The sequence below is a fragment of the Gracilinanus agilis genome, chromosome 1, assembly GCF_016433145.1.
Source record: "Gracilinanus agilis isolate LMUSP501 chromosome 1, AgileGrace, whole genome shotgun sequence".
Lineage (NCBI taxonomy): Eukaryota > Metazoa > Chordata > Mammalia > Didelphimorphia > Didelphidae > Gracilinanus > Gracilinanus agilis.
In genome coordinates, this window is record NC_058130.1 from 514,993,203 (window position 1) to 515,013,055 (window position 19,853).

Here is a 19,853-nt window from a genome sequence, read left to right on the forward strand (position 1 = left end):
TGACTCACAATTTTTTAAAATTTACCACATATCTACTCACTGTTAATTATAATAATGACAGCTATCATTTATATATGGTGTTTTAAGCTTTGCAAAGCTCTTTGTATATGTTATCTAATTTTATAGTTACTATGGGACTTCACTGCTATTATTACCATCATTTTACAGATGAAGATATCACCATTTTGCAAATGAAGAAACTAAGGCGGTCAAGATTACAATGCAACTAAGAGTTGCAGACCAGATTTGAACTTAGTTCTTCTTGACTCCAAGTCTAGAGTTCTGTCTTCTATGTTACTTGTTTTCTCTAATCTTATTAATGATATGTAGTTCAACTCAAAGAAATTAGTTAGAGAAAAGGATATCTTAGTGTTCCTTGGAGGACTAGATCCACTTTTTCTGGCCCTGAAAGTTAAGGGAACTGATGAAAACAACATGTTTGCTAGATATTCTATAGGTCTGATTAGGACTATAGATTTGAGAACTCTGTGGTTGCCAGAGGGAAACATTATGAATGAGTGTGATCAAGTTGGTTCCTCTAAGGGCAAGTGGACAAACTTTATAAAATTTTTCATAATGTCTCTAGGTTAAAACAATCTGGCATTAGTTGTTTTTATAAAATAATTAATATATTTAATCAATTCTTTGCTATTATTTGGAATGTCCATATAATCAACTATAGAATCTTATGATTCTTTTTCTTTCACTTCCCTGACATATATATGGTAAATTTATTTTTGGCAAAGTGGGCAGAAAACATATTATTGTCTTTTCTCTCAGAGCACTTGTTTATTCTTTTGCTATTGTCTAATTGGCTGCCAGACATGTCAGAATTGACATAATCAAAACCAACTGGCTGTTTACACACCTTAAGAACCAACTGGTTGATGAGTCAAGTCAACCAATTTAGTTAACTAAAGTAGATCCCTTAGTAAGTGCTCTGTTCTACATAGAAAAAGAATTCTCTGTTGAGGTCATTATAGTCTAAGAATACACATACAAACACCCTTATATATACATGCATGTGTGTATATATTCACTCACTGAAAATTTTAAATCCATACTTTTTCATTAAAAAACACAAAACCACAAAAGAACAGAACCAGTAGAACATGGTGCACAGTAATAGCAATGAGGCGTAATGACTAACTATGAATGACTTAACTATAATCAGTAATGCAAGGACCCAGGACAACTTCAAGGGACTCATGAAAAAAAAAGTTATATATTGCTATAGAAGGGAGTAATGAAGTCTGAATACGGATTAAAGCATATACTTCTTTATTTCCTCCAAGAATTTTTTCTAGCATGGGTATCTTCTTTTACAACATGATGAACATGGAAATATGTATCATATAATAATACATGTATATTCTATATCATATTAGTTACCATCTTGGGAAAGGTGGAGGAATGGAAGAGAAGGAGAGAACAAAGATCACCAAATGTCAGAAAATGATTATTGAAAATTATACTAACATGTAATCTGAAAAATAAAAATTAAAAAAAACTTTACAAAATTAAATTTAAAAATAACCACAACAAATTGGATTATGTTTCCAGTGGAAATAGAAAAGGTAAAATTAAATTAGCCATGTAGAGAGATAGAATCTAAAGCCTTCCTGTTGTAATTATTTAGGCTTCTTTAAATAATGATTTAAATAAAAAGCACTTTCTTTTTTTTCCCAATTATCCTGGAATCTCTAATGTCTTATAAGCATATAATACTTAATCTTATTTATGGAAATACCAAAGAATATGTTATTTGGGAGTATAGGGAAATCCTAGTGAGGAGAAGAGCTTCTATCAATGCATATGGCATACAGTAGAAAAGTTCCAGGAAGTTAGTTGAAGTAGTTGAGATTTGAGGTGACTTCTACAAGATCATACAATTAAGTGTCAGAGATAGTATTTGAATCTGAATTATGAAGATTTTCTACCACCTTCTTAAATCTACAAACAAATGAAATTATCAGCAAAACAATAAACCAAGTCCTGATGTGAAGCTTCTGTCATTTTCTGAGTTATAAATGCTTACATTGAACATTACATTGATTCATAAGACAGCTGGATCTAGCTCTGAAGCACCTTGAACCCAGGTTTGTCTTTCTGATTCATAGTCCTATTCCTCATATGCATATTTCCTTTATAATATTTATGGACTTTTATTATAAAATATTAATGTATGTATTTGTCAATAAAGAGGCTATGTACATTATAAAAAGACATTTTAAATAATGACATTTTCTTTGTGATATACAAATAATTAAAAAGTTAAATTGAAAAGCCTGATTGAATATCCTAGCTTAGGGTAATATGAGTTAAATTCATATTAAGGCAGTGAAAGAATATTAATAGTGTGAAAGAATGAAGATTTAGAAGCAAACATACCTTTTATTTTTGTTTTGTGTATTTCCTGTCCCATTATTTATGTTGTGGAAAGAGAATATGTTCAGTCATTTCAATCAGATCTGACTCTTCATGATCCCATTTAGGGTTTACTTGGCAAAGATACTGGAATAGCCTACCATTTCCTTCTCCAGTTAACTTTACAGGTGAGGAAACTGAGGCAAATGGTGCTAAGTAAGTTGCCTAGAGTCCCACGGTCAGTAAGTATCTGAGATCAGATTTGATCTCCTGAAGATGAGTTCATCTACTTGCTGGAGGGAGAATATAGAGCACCTTCTTTATTCACGTATTCATTATTAAAATTATTGTCCTTGCAGTTATTAGGTTGCATTTTGTTTGGAATGGACCTAGATTCTTTTCTTTATGGCAGTGGTTCCCAAACTTTTTTGGCCTAATGCCCCCTTTCCAGAAAAAATATTACTTAGCACCCCCTGGAAATTATGAAACTATTTATTGAACTCAGAATAGAATGTAATACAAAAAAAAAGTGTGGCCATCATTGCTCCCCTGGATCACTACAGCACCCACCAGGGGGTGGTAGCGCCCACTTTGGGAATCACTGCTTTAGGGGAATCTCATTGAGGAAATTTCCTTTACCAATTCAGATCAGTAACTTTCCTGTAACTTGCAGTCTTAGAGATTTGACTAATGTGAAAAAAAGCTTTAAGTAACCTCCGTAGGTATACAAAGCCATTAGAGTGAGTCGGTAGTTGGATTTGAATCCAGGTTTTCCAGAATTGAAGTCTGACTTTCTATTCAGTATTCCTTGTTGCTTCCCTAAAAGCTTGATCTTTTACACTTTTTTTTAAATGAGATTCATGATTTAATTGGTGTAGGGAGCTTGTATGCTAGAACTTGTTCAACCAATGAAGATTAATACATTCTTCACAACTTAGAGGTTTAGAGAATCGCTTAGAATACTGAGACATTATATTACTTGATCAGTTACCCATACAGTGTATGGCAAAGGTAGGACTTAAGCCTGAGACTCCCTGATTCCAAGATCAGACTGCCATTCATTGTGGCATACTTCCTCTAAAAAGCTCATATAGAAAACCAAAAGTTATTGTCAAATGAAAATATTAAAATTTCAACTGGTCCATTATAAAGTTAGACCCTACTTAAAACACTCCTCCCCACTTGATGATAGTCTAACCTATTTCACCACGTCTATTATGTCAATGTCCCTAAAACCCAATCTATCCAAAAAAGGAATTTCAAAAGAGAAATTTGAATATTAAATAATTAAGAGATAAGAATATGAAAATTAATGAACCCTGAAATATTTTTGTAACAATAAACCTATTTGGGAATGGGATGTAAAATTGAAATGTGAGGTAAAGGATGGTATGTAATGCTATCATAGAGTTTAGTTAGAAAAAACTGTGCCAAATGAAATCAATATACAATCCTTTGTTCATTCTAAGAATTAGTATATAGTCACAATTATAATTTAAAACTTTTAAATATGTAAAGTAAATTTATTTTATAGTTTTTTTCAAGAGAGAGTTTCATTCAAAAATGTTAAAAGCTGATTACTATGCATCTCCAGAACCCATTTTAAAGATAATTTACTTTATGTTGCCTTTTCCAATGCCAATTTTTTTTGAATGACAAAGGCTTTCTATACATTAGTTCATAAATCATTTTCACACTGTCAATAGGAGAAATTCCTTCCAATGGTGCATATAGGACTCATTTATGCTTTTATTGACTGTGGAATATTTTTTCCATGCCATTCTATAAATCTACTCTACAATATTCTGAGGCCCTTTTTGTAGGATTTTAAACCTTATCTTCCTTTCTCTACCACCTTTCCAGTTTTCTTATAACTTAAATTCTTCTAAATACTCTATGATCCAATGATCATATGTCAAGGGCCCTTTTGTTTTTTCTCTCACAAGGCATTCCATCTCCTAACACTGAATATTTTTACTGACTGTCACCTGTTCCTGGGGTATTCTCCCTCCACATTACCTTCTGGCTTCCTTCAAATCCCAAATAAAATCCTACCAATCTGCCTTTTAGTACTTTACCTCTGTTGATTATCTCCAATTTATCCTGTATATAGTTTCTTTATCCATTATTGCTTGTGTTCTTTACTTTCTCCCCCATTATACTGAGGACTGTAAGCAACTTCATTTTCTTCTTTTTGTATCCCCTCTCCAGTGTCTGGCACAAAGTAAGCACCCAATTAATATACTTTTTCTTCCCTTGTTCGTAGTTAGGCCAAACTCTTTTGACTGGATATCAATCTTATTTGTGAAAGTCCGCAGTGTTCCAAGGCTTGATGCAATCAACACAATGCCATTTGCCAAAAGGAAAATCTTTAAGACATAGATAGATAGATATAGTTAGATAGACAGATGGTCAGATAGATGGATAGATAGACAGACAGCTAGATAGATAAATAGACAGATAGATGAATAGACAGTCAGACAGATGGACAGATAGACATAGATCTATACACACACACATCCAATTATCCCTTTCACATTTCAATTTTCCCCTTCATGGTTTTTCTATATTGTGGGTCTGCATAAGAAATTAAATGTGAATGAATTTTTTGCATTTATATGTATACACATATGTATATGTATGTATTTTGTAACACAGATATACATATATTCCTTCTATGACAAAGGTAAATACATTTAGTGGTCATGTATCCATGTTTATTCCTTGCTTGAGATAACTGGAAGGCCATTAAGTGAAATTGTCTCTATTATTGCATCTATCAAGGAGTTTTATATGATTTTAATACATACATGGGTGACATTTTTTTAGTTGAGGCTTTAAGATTGCACTGATCTCACAAATCAATACTTTTTTTTGAAAGATTACAAACAGTAAACAGTGGAATTTTGTACTCTCTAAATATTACAGGTATTTGTGTGATTATAAAAAGGTGTTCTAATATAAAACACTGTGAAAACCTGACTCTGTAGGGAAGGTACTTACAATACGTGTGTCATTTTCATTCCTTCTCACACATCCCACAGTACCCTCTTTATCTACCCCTTTAGTTGGGGATCTCATCTTATAATTCACTACTGTCTTACATGAAGTGATGACCCTGTTCTTTCCCAACTCAAAACATTTTACTTGAACTGTTGATCCAACTTTCTTCCCATGAGATTACTCCCATTATTCTCCCCTCTCTACTGCTAATATTTAATCACTCCCTCTATACTGTGTCCATTCTCCACCATAGACAGTGTGTGCATGTCTGGAATAGTATGATGATTTTTTGGATAGACCAAAATATATTGGTTATTCACACATTAGATTTAGATTGAGTAACTGAATTGCAATTGTTCTATCTTTTGCCTTATAGAGAAATAAAAGTTATTATGTTTAGAAAAAGAAAAACAAACCCTCACTTATTCCAGTCACATCCAGTTGCTATCATTTTATGTCCTCCTATTCATGGTTATACTAATGAGACAGCCATACTTCATCATTCAATTAGAACTACTTCTTCTAAAATTAGCAATGACCTCTTAATTGCCAAATATAATAGACTTTTTTCAATTATCATCTTTCTTGACCTCTATGTACACTTTGAAATTGCTGACTGTCTTCTTCTAGCCATTCTTTTCTATCTACATTTTCATGATTTAATTTTCCTTCATCCCTTCCAGCATTTGTCATTTTGAATAAGTCTGAGAGGGCTCCTCAGAGTTGTTTGTATTGGTATTTCTCTAATCAATAGTGATTTAGAGCATTTTTCCTCACATAAGTAGAAATAACTCAGATTTCTTCTTCTGAAAGCTGTCTTTATATCTTTGACCACTTATCATTTGGGGAATGGCTCTTCTTTTTTATAAACCTGATTCAGTTCTTCATACAGTATGTATTTTAGAAATGAGGACTTTATCAGAGAAGCTTGCTGTAAAATTTTTTTGATAATACTTCATTGTCTATTGTACCTTTTAGCATAATTAGTTTCCCTGACTTTCTCTATTAAGTCTGTTTTTGCTTTTGCTTTGTCTGATTATGATTGCTACCTCTATCTTTTTTTTGCTTTGCTTCAGCTAAAACATATTAGATTCTGCTCCAGCCATTTATTTGTCATTTGTGTGTCTTTCTGTTTCAAATGTATCTCTTGTAAACAACATACTGTTGGATTCTGGTTTCCATTCCATTCTGCTATTTGCTTCTGCTTTATGGGTGAGCTCATGCCATTCACACACACAGTTATGACTACCATCTTGATAATTCAGCCTTGGATACACCTTCCCAAAAATTCTTCTCTCTTTTTATCCTGTGTCCCCTCAAAAGTCTATTTTGCTTCTAACCACTCTCTCACTTAATTCATCTTCCTTTTTATTATCTGCTTCCCCCTTTTCTTATATCCTTCTCCTCCTATTTTCCTATTGGGTAAGTTACATTTCTATACACAAATGAGTCTGTTCACTCTCAAAGACACACATTCCACTCTCCTAACTTCTTTTTCTTCAGGAATATCATACTCCAAGTCCTTTGCTCATTTACTTTGGAAGTTACTAAATCTTATGTGATCCTGACTGTGACTTTACAATATCTGAATTATTTCTTTCTAGCTGCATTAAGTAGGCATCTTTGATGTAGGAGCTCTGGAATTTGGTGACAATATTTTGGGGAGTTTTCATTTTTAGGCTCTTTTGCAGAAGGTGACTGATAGATCTTTTCAATTTCTTTTTTCCCCTCTTGTTCTAAGATATCAGAGCAACTTTCATTGATAATTTCTTGCAATATGATGGCTGGGGTCTTTCTTTGATCATGATTTCAGGTGGTCCAATAATTCCCAAGTTATCTTACCTTAATCATTTTTCCAAGTCAGTTGTTTTCCATGATGCCTCATGGATTCATTAGTTTCCACTTGTCCAATTCTAATTTTTAAGAAATTATTTTCCTCTGTGAGTTTTTGTACCTCTTTTTTTCAATTTAGCCAATTCTGTTTTTTAAAAAGTTCTTTTCTTCAGTATTTTTGTGCCTCTTTCACCAAGCTGTTATTCTCTTTTTATGACTTTCATGAATCATTATCATTTCCTTTCCCAATTTTCCTTCCGTCCCTCCCAGCTCTTTCTTCAGCTCTTCTGGGAAATATTATTGCTTTAGGTACAGTCAGCATTTTTCTTTGAGGCTTTTTTTTGGTTACAGTTTCCACATTGCTATTTTTCTTCTCAGTTTAAGTGTTGATTCTCACTGCCACCAACTGGTTTCTCCTGTTCCCCTTCTTCTTCTCAGTCTTATTTTCTGTATCTTCATCACAGTCATATTCCCTAACCATATCTATTTCCCAAAGCTCTCTTTTGAGTCTTCTTCTCTTCTATTTCTTTACTAGGGGTCCTTAACCTTTCTTTATTGTAAACCCTTTTGAAAATCTGAGGAATGCTATACATGCCTTATCAGAATAATATTTATAAATGCATGAGATTAACAAATAATTTCACAAAATAAACAAATTATATTATCAAGATCCCAAAATTAACTCCCCTCTGATGCTTCTCATTTTCTAGAGTTATAATATGCCCTAGGCCCGAGACCTAGTAGCTGAGCATATTTCACTTAAACAAGATGCGCTATGAGCTTGGCATAAAAACAGTCCTTTGCATGCATACACTCAGGATGAACTCTACTGCTGTCAATCCATTACTATTGTAAAAATAAAATAGGCGAGCAAACAAATAAAGACAAAGAACTAGAAAACAAAGGTTCAAAATTGTTTCTTGATACTTTTGATAGATGTTATTAAAGTATCTTCAGTAGTAAGTGAAGTGAAGCTCAAAGATGAACTTCCTTTCAGGGACAGGCCCAAGGAATGCTGAAGACTCTTGTTTATGAAAAATAAACTATTTCTTTAAATATATATTATGTATATTTATTAATATTAATATTATATTTATATGTGTATAAATAAAAAGGAAAAAGGATTTTTAATTCTAAGGGATTCTAACTCCACCCAAATAAAATCTCAGGTCCCACAAGGAACCACTTCTGTGGTTCACATGCTACGCTAATCCTCCCTGATCTAACTAACCAAATTTATACTCTAAATAAACCTAACCACTCTAACTCTTAACTTTGCCTTTAAGTTATAAAGATAACCAAGTCTAGTTGGATGAGTCTCCACAAGAATCAAGTTAGGACTCTGAGTCTGGTTTTGTTTGGTCTTTTCAGAGTTTAACCAATCTATAGACAATAACAGATAAATGATTAGTGTTTCCCAAGTTGGAAAAGAAAACACTCCCTTCCTTCAAGTCTTTCTCTCAGACATAGAGAAAGGCAAAGCTGTTACCTTCTTCAGCCCTGAGAGAGAAAGAAACTGTGTGTAGCTCTTTCAACTGCCAGAAGCCCCTCCTGGAATGCCACACCCAGAGAGTGCAACTGTCATAGAATAATGGTTATAACTGCCAACAGTTGAAATTAATACTCTCTCTCAGCTCTATTTGAAACTCCAATTCTTCATCAAGCCAGCTTCTTTGCTTCTTATCTTTAAACTAATAAAACAATACTAATTTTCTAATATCATCCTTATACTCTCAAAACCACAGACTAGAATTCAGACCAGCCAGTATCAGCTCTGGGTAATGGAAAACACCTGGAGGAATCATATCCTACCAGTGTGGCTCTGTCATGAAGAGATCTTCAATCACAAAACAAAACTGATTGTCCCCCTCTTTGATTTTGGAAAAATTTTGACTTGTCACAAAACAAACTTTAACATTGAAACGATTATACTTTCTTTGTCTTGTCACAACTATATGTATCAAGGTTGTTCCTTGGCATTTTGGGTTAGACTTTGGTAAGACTCTTTGCCTTTCATGCCACGATTTGTCCTTACTCTTTAATAAAATAAGACTTTTTTTTACTTTAAAGCACTTGATAGATGCTTCAAGTTATTCTCATATCCCATTTGAGTGGATAGTCTACAGCAGGGATTGGCAATGTATGGCTCTCGAGCCATATCTGGCTCTTTTGAGGGCCAGATACGGCTCTTTCTGCAGGCACCATAAGCACTGTAGGGCTCTCACGAAATTACATTTTAAAAAATGTGGCATTTATGGCTCTCATGGCCAAAAAGGTTGCTGACCCCTGGTCTACAGTATTGAAATACAATTATCAAAATTCTTTAAAATAAACTTTATAGATCCCAGGATAAAAAAACTTTCTATCTGAAATTGCTTGGTTTCAATTCTACAGGAAGAAGTCCCTCCCAGGATAAGCTGATCACCTCAAATCTCATTACCATCTTGATAATTCAGCCTTTGATACACCTTCCCAAATCCTTTAGCTTCCTTATCCTCTCTAATTAGAGGATTGGAAGGTAGAATACTAAACTCTTCCCACAGTTTTCCTTTGTAGAAGACAGGACTTGAATTTTTCAACTGTCAATTTTTCATGTGTGATTTTGCTTGTTTCAATTCTATGAAACAAAATGCCCTCATTGTTGGGCACACTCTAGTTTTATACCTCCCCTACCACCATTTTCAAGCTTCCTTTTATGTGCTATCTTCCCCCATTAGCTTGTTGGCACACTAAGAGCAAGTCTTTTATTTTTTTTTCTTTTTCTTATTTGTATCCCAAGCACTTAGCACAGTTAAGGTCTTAATAAATATTTATTAAATTGAATAGTATAGTATCTTGACTGATGATCTCACCAGCTTCTATGGATTCAATTGTCATCACTATACAGATGACTCTGAGACCTATAAATATAATTCTAACTTCTCACCTGAACTACTCTTATGCCACAAATTGCCTTTTAAACATATCCAAATATTAGTCCTTCAAACATCTCAAATTCAATATTTCCTTTTAATTGACCTTCTAATTGGCCTCACTAACTAATGGTCTTTCCCCATTCTAATCTATTTTATACTCAGGACTAAAATGTAAGTGGATTATTTCACCCTGGCTTGACCCTACCCAATAAATTATAGGGGCCTCCCATTAGCAATAGCATAAAATATAAAATCTTCAATTAGATATCTATAAACTTTGATAAGGAGTGAGTTGCATAGTTAGATAAGAGTGCTGGGCTTGAAGTCAGAAAGACTAACTTTCCTAATTTCCAATCTGGTCTCAGACACTTACAAGTTTTGTGACCCTGGGCAAGTCACTTAACCTGTTTGCCTAAGTTTCCTCACCTATCGAATGAGGTGGAGAAGGAAGAGGCAAAACAATCTAATATCTTTGCCAAGAAGACTCCAAGTAGGGCAAAGAAGAGTCAGAAATTACTGAAAATGACTGAACAACCACAACAAAAATTTTTTACAACCTGGTCTCTTCTTACCTCCCTAGTATTCTTATACTTTAATTCTCTCTCTCTATAACCTATATAATACAGTTGCCTTCTCTCTCTTCCTTATACATGACATTCTAACCATTTATTTTATTTGATTAGTAACTTAGTATGATATGGTCAACTTAATTGTGTATGATTGTGTTCTGTGTTTGGCATGTGTTATAAAGAAGCTATCTTTCTCTACTATTATATTATCATAGGGTATATTAATCAGGGAAGCTGTGCTTTGGATTCCCTTGATAGCTGGTGCAGGGATGCCTGAGTCCTGTCACTGAGCTGGATGTTATAATAACTGCCCCTTCTCGATAACAGCGCCCAGGCAGGATCCCTAAAGGTCAGGTGGATGGGTAACCCTTTCAGGTCCCACCTGGGGTTGGATTGAATATTAATATTGGGCTCTATTAGCCTTGGATAATGTTTTCATCTGACTACATTGCTTCCTCCCCAAGGGCTGTGATGTAATAATCTCTCAGGAAGGTACTTAATAAACTATCTATAGATGTCAATAAGGGAAAAGAATAATCAGGAATGGATTGGGGATGGGAGACCCTGTCACTAATGGCTATGATCACTAATCCCTCAGGACTGTAGGCTGTTTCAGTAATGCAGGGGCTCTTGTTCTTTACCTCCTCTGGCTCAGCTTGGCCACGGCCAAACCAGAGAAAGCAATCTGCTTGGTTGATACAGATATCGATGATGCCTCTCAGTTTCTTATTGCCAGTTGTTATGTCAGTCCTACAGCCATCAGGAAATACCTCCCTTACTTCCCTCTGCTTCTTCTCCTTCCCTCTTCCCAGTTCCCACCCAGGCCAGATACCTAAATATCTAATGATGCTTCAGATGTCTAAATATCTAGGGGGAAGATCCACAGGTCAAGCTCCAAGATCAGAGATCAATGTCCAAGGCCAAGGATTCCAGGCCAAGGGTCCAAAGCCAAGGGTCCTTGTCAGATGGCTTTCAGGGTATTTATGTCCTCTGACCAACTGCCTTTCCTCTTGTCCTCCCTGCATTTGGGAACATTCCAATGTCTCCAACTGTCTTCACCTGTCAATCAAGGTGAGACTCACAACTCCCAGACTTTGAATATGACACATATCAAATACAATTGAGTATGTGGCTTAATGACTAAAAGCTCAACTGGAAGCCAAGAAGATCTAGATTCCTTTCATTTCTGACACATATTAGTTGTGTGACCTTCCACAAGTCACTTAACCTCTCGGTGTCCTCTCTAAGACTAGAATTGACTACTCTTTAAGGTCACTCACTAAGACTAGAAGTTGCCAAAAGGTCTTATCTATTTTGATAGGAGAAGTTGCTCTCCAAAAAGCTTCCTATACCAATAAAATCATGATTCTAGTGGCCTTTTTTAAATGGAGGGAAGAAAGAATAGGAAGAGGTTGATGCAGTTAATGGGTAGATTGGATTCATAAAATCATAATCAGTCAAGTAAGTCCTCAGTATTTGTAGAGCTCCAGGGTTTGTCTATGAGTACATCATTTTGAAGAGTGAGATTGAGGTTTGGAAAGCAGTTATAATGAAATAGAAAATATGGCCTCTGACTTCATAGAGCTTCAAATCTAATTGAATCTTTATTGGCATGAATAATTTTGGATGCTACAAAGATTAGAGAATAGATTAAAAAACAAGTGATGAATGGAAGACCATGAGGAATGAAGCCATAATAGGGAAATGGGGCTAGCAAGCAAGCACATTAAACTGGCTAAAGAATCCAGGGCTTTCAAAGAGAAATAAATGATAATATTCTGCTAAGTATTAGAGAGGGAAGCCAGAGGACACAGTGGATAGAGCACTGGGTTTGGAGTCAGAAGACTCATCTTCCTGGGTTCAAATCTGGCCTCAGGCCCTTACTAAGCTGTATAACCCTGGATAAGCTGCTTTATACCGTTTCCTCAGTTTCCTCATCTGTAGAATGAACTGGAGAAGGAAAAGGAATAATCAAGTCAGAAACGACAGTACAATTATGGAGGCAAAAATCGGTTTTCTTAGACAGATCATATGGTAACTATCCTGAGAGGTTGAGTCTTAGGGCTCAGTTCCATTGCCTCTAAGTATAGAGCAGGCACTAGTGCAAGTGCCTACAAAATATAATGAAAAAAGGACACAGATGCAGATTCAGAAGACCTGAGTTCAGATCCTAGATCTAGTACTCAATAACTGTGTGGCTCAGAACAAGGCATTTAACTGCTCTTCCTTAGTTTTCTACTCTGTAGAATGGAAACATACTTTCTACTTCTTACCTCACAGCATGAAGTGGGAAGTAATCTTGCAAACCTAAAAGTACTTCTACAAAGGCAGTCTGATAGTAGGGATTAGCCAGAGGGTATCAAAGTCAGGGAGATTCAGGTGCAAGTTTACCTCTTACTCATGCTGGCTGTTAAAGTGAGGAAATCATTTAACTTGCAGTACCACAAAAAAACCCCTGAGATCATAAATTGTAGAAAAGTGGCTAATTTACATTGGTTAAGGGAGATCCCTTACTGAAAGAGTCTTTGCATTCAAGAAATCACTTTGTCTAGACCAAAAAAAAAAAGTGTTCTATAAAAATTCATGAAGGATCCATTCAGTCAGGAGAGGCAAGAGGTTCTGGCCTCCCCTCCCTCTGGCACCTTATGACAGCTAGGTAGCACAGTAGATGGAGTTCCAGACCTGTGTCAACAAGGGATCTAGAAAACCCCAAACTTGTAGCCTAGTAAGATCTGATGAACCCCAAGTTTTATGACTAGCTTATAAGTTGGAGACCCCAAAGCTTGTACTTGTTCCCATGAGAATCCACGCTTAATGGAATCTCAGGCTAGAAGTTTCAGACTGAATAAATTTCCCTAGGGTAAAAGACAATCACATCAAGTGGGGCTAAGCCCAAACCCAAGGGAAGTGATTCTTTGGTGGTGTAGGTAGCCCTGTTTGCCTCAGTTTCCTCATCTGTAAAATGAGTTGGAGAAGGAAATTGCAAACCATTCCAGTATCTTGGCCAAGAAAATCCCAAATGAGATTATGAAGAGTCAGACTTGACTGAAAAATTACCAAACAACAACACTATTCATGACAGTGAAAATTATAAGCAAATCATGCTTAAAACAATGTGACATTGGTTCCATAATCATCTATCTGATGGTATAAAGTTATGCCTATAAATCCATACTTTCACTGTGGCTTCCACAATGCCAACTTCTAATGGTTATTTCAGTTTCTCCTCTTTTCCAATTCTCTATAACTACCCATAATAAATCATATGATCAAAGAAACTTGGCGAGAATTATGGAGAGGAAATAGCAAGCTCAGAGCAAAGCTCTTTTAAATCATCTGTTAGCTCCCAGGAGAATAGGAACTACTTAACCTGAGCTCCTGTAGGAACCTCTGGGACGATTATTAAATAGCTTCATTAGTCACATCTGACTCCCAAAGATAAGAGGTTGTGGAAACCCTAGTCTAATAGATATAAAGCTACACTGAAAGTCAGAAAACTGGCTCCACTTTTATAACTATGATTGAACATTTGTGTGAATTTAGTATGACTCTCATAGTACCCTTACACTGTTTGAAATTTGACCTCATTAATACTTTGTGTTCCAAATTTGAAAATCACTTACTTGATCCTATTTACTTCACAGGCAACCATTAAGAACATTGTTAGAGGGATTAGACAATAGGCAATGCCCTTAGGGGTTATCCTGTGGCCAAAATATCTGTCCTCAGGCAATGACACAGTGGCTTTTGATCCTCTACCTGGAAATTACTGTTGTTTCCCTCTCTTTCAAATTTTAGTCAGAAAAGTCCCAAAACACAAACCTCAGTCAATGCCCAACTCAGGGATTTGCTCCAGGCCAAGGATGGCTAAAAGAGTTGCTCAAGACAATAAGACCTTAAATGATTTACCAAACATCCACATTTAGCCATATAGCAGCATCAGGACTTAAACACAGATGTTTTGGGCAATGACCTTTGCTATCTAATCCTACCCTATATGAATTCTGTCATCTTAAGGAAGGGTAAATTTACTGAGAAACAACTAGGTGGCATAGTGGGTAGAATATTAGACTTGAAAGTCAAGAAGATCTGGTTTCAAATACTGCTCCAGATTCCCCAACAATTCTTTTACAGTACACCAGGCACTTAAACTCTATGACCCTAGGTGTTCTTATCTATAAAATGGGAATAATAATAGTATTTAAAACCTATGCTTCTTCTAAAGTTCAACTGAGATTACATGTGTACAATGCTTTATAAATCTGAAAGTTCTGTGTAAATGTCTCTTATTGTTATTAGAAAAGGGGTGCAAACCTTATTGTGTGATTGGAAGGTAAAGGCTTTTCCTAATCTCATCTTGACCCTTCCTGCCTTTGCATTCTTATTAAAGCTTCCAACTTCCATGTTCTTTGGGATCCAGTCACTGGATTCTTTGCTGCCCCTCACATATGATATTTCATCTCTCAACTCCATGCTTCTCATCTCTACTTCCTGAGTTCTCTCACTTCCTTCTTAGCTGAAGTTCCACCTTCTCTAAGAAGCCTTTCCCAGTCCTTCTTAATCTTAGTGCCTCCTCTCTGAAATATCTCCAATTTATCTTGTGCATATCAGTCCTTTGTATACAGCCTCCACAGTAATTAGGAGAGTGTCTTTGGAAATAGAACTTTGGTTTTTTGCTTCTCTTTTCATCCTCAGTGCTTAGTACAATGCTTATCACTTAGGTATCCTTTAAATGCTTATTTGCTTGATTTGAGTGAACCTCAGAAAAGGAAAAATTACTAGGTAAGTGGTAGAGAAGAAGCTTGAAAGTGGCAATTATGAACAAAGGATATTCCAATTTACTACATCCAATGAGAGAGGGGTATGAGTAAAACTGAAACCAGTTAGTGAATTAGTCAGCTAGAATTTATTAAGGACCTACTATGAGTCAGGCATTGTGTCTGGTCTAGAAAGGGAAAGTGTATTCAGGAACTTGTTTCAGTTCTTAAGAGAGTATAAAAAGGAAGCAATAAATGAAGAAATTCATTTGTGTGTACACAAGACTCTGTATGGTGGCCATGAGAGCATTATCTCCCTGGTCTCGATAAACTTTTTTTTTTTAAACCCTTAACTTCTGTGTATTCGCTTATAGGTGGAAGAGTGGTAAGGGTGGGCAGTGGAGGTCAAGTGACTTGCCCAGGGTCACACAGCTGGGAAGCATCTGAGGCTGGATTTGAACCTAGGACCTCCTGTCTCTAGGCCTGACTCTCAATCCACTGAACTACCTAGCTGCCCCTCAATAAACTTTTGAAATTACTTTGGTGGTTCTGTGTTTATCCAGGTTAAAAGGGGAAGAGAGAAATAAGGGCATTTTCAAAAGGTCAAAAAGATCAGGGTTTGAACAGTGGCAGTAGGGATTCAGAATCAATTGATTATGGAGGGGATCTTGGGGCAGGAACCTATTAATTATTGTGGAATGAGTCTGAATTCAGTCAAGGGAAGTAGCTGGGAAATGACAGCAGGCCACTACTGTGAAGTTATAGAAGTCCAGAAATCACGCCTGGTGTATAATAGAATGGATGTTCAGGGAGGGCAGAAAAACAACTCTGAGCAGACAGGAGTAAAACAATTGTCACAGGCTTGAAGTCAGGCTTAGGGGAGAGCATGATAGGAGATAGTACATTATATATATATATATATATATATATATATATATATATATATATACACAAATTGGATACAAAGTATTATTCCACAAAGTACATAAGAGGGAGTCATGTTTGAGAAGAGTAGAAATATGAGACGGTATCAGGTTGTGAAGAACTTTAAATGACTAATTGAGGAGTTAATATTTGATCTTTAAGGCCAGTGCCATCTCTAGGGTGGGGAGGTAAAATGGGTTAGCAGTTACATGGTGAGATATACTCTTTAGGAAAACCACTTGATCTTTTGTATAAAGGAAGACTGGGAATGAGGAGAAACTTGAGATAGTGAATCTTATTAGAATGCTTTATTACAATCATCTTGGTGAAAGATGATAATGAAGAACTGAACTGGAGTGGTAGGTAGGTCTGAAAATGGAGAGGAGAGGATGTAGGTCAGAAATGTCAAAGAAGAAACTATTAGATTTTCCAATTGACTGACTGTGGGCTGAGGGAGAATGAGTTTATTTTCTATTCCTTATATATGACATTCGATCTCTCATCTCCCTCACTTTCTACAAGATATTACCCTTGAGGGAAAAGATCTCCTTCCTCATCTCTACTCTTTTGAATACTTAGTTTCCATTAAGGCAGAGCTCACTTCTTTCCAAAGGTCTTTAATGTTTCTTGTTTTTGTTAGTTCCTTCCATCCCCAAGCATTTTATTTTATTTCTCTCTTACATTTACTTTCCTGGATAAATGTTTTCCCCTTAATAGAATATAATTTCCTTTAGGACTAGGATGATTTCATTTATGTCTTTGAATCTACAGGGCCTAGCCATAATGCCTAGCCCAGAGTAGCAATAAATACTTATTGAATGAAATTGCTAATAGCACTTTTTTGTTGGCTTGTATGGTGCCCTCTTGGTGCCACAGGAATATTTAACAAGTTTCTTAGTATCCACTTCCCAAGTGAGATAGAATCATGTAATGCAAAGGGCTTCTGGTCTCAGAGTCATGGGAACTATGTATAAATTCCAACTCTGTTTTTGTGTAATTTCACTTAATCTCTTTGAGCCTCAATTTGTACAGAGATAAAATGATTAGGGCTGGACTTAGATGATCTCTAAAGTTTCATACACTCTAGTTTTAAATTTTATAACTTGTTTCTGACTCATTATAATGGACTTTCAAGGAAACTCTCAGTAGTCTGGGTATGGGCTTTCCCTGTATGCTTTAGAGCACAACTCCAGATGAATTATTTTTGGAAAAAAAACAAAAACAAAAACAACAAAACAGAGGTATACATTTAGAGATAACATTAATTAAAGGCAAAATTTAGGCTTTAAACAGAAAAGAATCAAGGAGTAGAGTTTTAAAAATCTAGAATGCTTACATTTGGACTAGTATAATAATGTATATGGAACTATATTCCCTGACAGAAGAAACTCTGTCCTTAGAAAACAACCATTTTTTTTCCAAAATGCATGGCTTTCTTAGAGGTGGTAAGACAAGGGAATAAAGTAGAAGGGCAATGTTAAAACAAAAGATATACATAAAATGAATTTTAAAAAATAGTCACATGAATTTGACTTGTACTCTTTTAAGTAAAGGAAATACTGCTTCAATCAACAAGTATTTAGTGAGATACCCCACACCACTGAGTAATACATTATCTAGTTTAATGATAGTTTTATGTGATTTATTTCATTGAGGGTAGACAAAATAAGAAGAAAACACTTAAGGGACAGCTGAGTGGCTCAGAGGATTAAGAGCCAGGCCTAGAGATGGGAGGTCCTAGGTTCAAATCTGACCTCAGACACTTCCCAGCTGTGTGGCCCTGGGCAAGTCACTTGACCCCCATTGCCTAGCCCTTACCTCTGTTCTGCCTTAGAATCCAATACACAATATTGATTCTAAGACAGAAGGTAAGGGTTTAAAAAGAAAAAAAGAAGAAAACACTTAAGAGCAGTAACTAAGGCAATTATTTTTGGTGGTAAATGTAAAATGAACAAAAATCTTACTAAATTTGAGTGTGTGTATACTTGTTGCAAAGAGGGGAAAGGAATGCTTTTATGTACATATATACTAAGCATTTTTTTTGTATTTGAGAAATAAGATTTTTTTTAGTGAAACTTGTAAAAAATTTTGCGCCATCATGATTACTGTGTATTATTTTCCACACTATTTACCCCTGTATGGTTTCTGACCTCCACCTCCTTCAATTTACTCTTTTCTATCAGGTCTCCCCTCTCCCACTCCATCTCTTAAATCCTTCCCCTTCTTATTTTCCTATAGAATAAATTAGCTTTCTAAGCCCAATAAATTGTTTATGTTCTTCCCTCATTGCACCAATTTTGATGACAATAAGGTTTACATGCTCTCCTCCCCACCTCCTCCATCTTCTCATCCACTGTGAATGCTCTTATTTCATTCCATTTTCCCTTTCCCCTCCTCCCAATGTATTCTTCTTTCTCATGTCTTAATTTAATTTAAAAATTTTACATCATCCCATCATATTCAGCTCACACTCTCACTCTATGTCTATGTATACTCCTAACTGTCCTAATAATGAGAAAGTTCTTTGGCATTACAAGAATCTTCTCCCCACTCCCCATGTAAGGATGCATGAATGTATTCATTTCAAAGAGCTTTACAGACAATTAGCTAATTCTTCCCTGTGGGGTTGACAGAAGAGATGATGAGTATGATTATTGTTCAGCTTTTTAAACCCAGCAATGGAGGCAGCAGGAGGCACCATGCATTGTCCTGAGATAACCTACCATCTTTAACAATTCCTGGGAAGGGCACTGCCACATTGACCTGCCTGTGTAAGCACCTCTGAGAATGAATTATCATCATTCTGGTGATTGTGGCAGTCCTTTTCTTTAAATTTGCCTCTGGGTCACTATACTGGCTTTCATAGTGGGCTCTATTCTCAGGGGGTATCATTAGTCAGCTTCAGTCCTCAATACATAATTGCTACTGAGCTCCTTTGGTTTGGAATATTCAGTGGAAAGTCGACTAACACACCAAACATGGACCTCTTTAACAGAGAAAAGAAGGTAGAGATGAAAAGTGGACTTGTCAATAAGTTCACTACTATTTGTTTATCATGTAATTGGCACCATCATTTTTTAAACATTTATTAATAATCATTTTTAACATGGTTACATGATTTATGCTCCTACATTCCCCTTCACCCCCCGCTCTCCCCCAAACCCATGGCCGACACACATGGTTTTGTCATGTGTCCTTGATCAAGACCTATTTCCAAATTGTTGGTGGTTGCATTCGAGTCCACATCCCCAATCATGTCCACCCCGACCCATGCATTCAAGCAGTTGCTTTTCTTATATGTTTCCTCTCCTGCAGTTCTTCCTCTGAATGTGGGTAGCGTTCTTTACCATAAATCCCTCAGAGCTGTCCTGGGTCATTGCATTGTTGCTGGTACAAAAGCCCATTACATTCGATTTTACCACAGTATGTCAGTCTCTGTGTACAATGTTCTTCTGGCTCTGCTCCTTTCGCTCTGCATCAGTTCC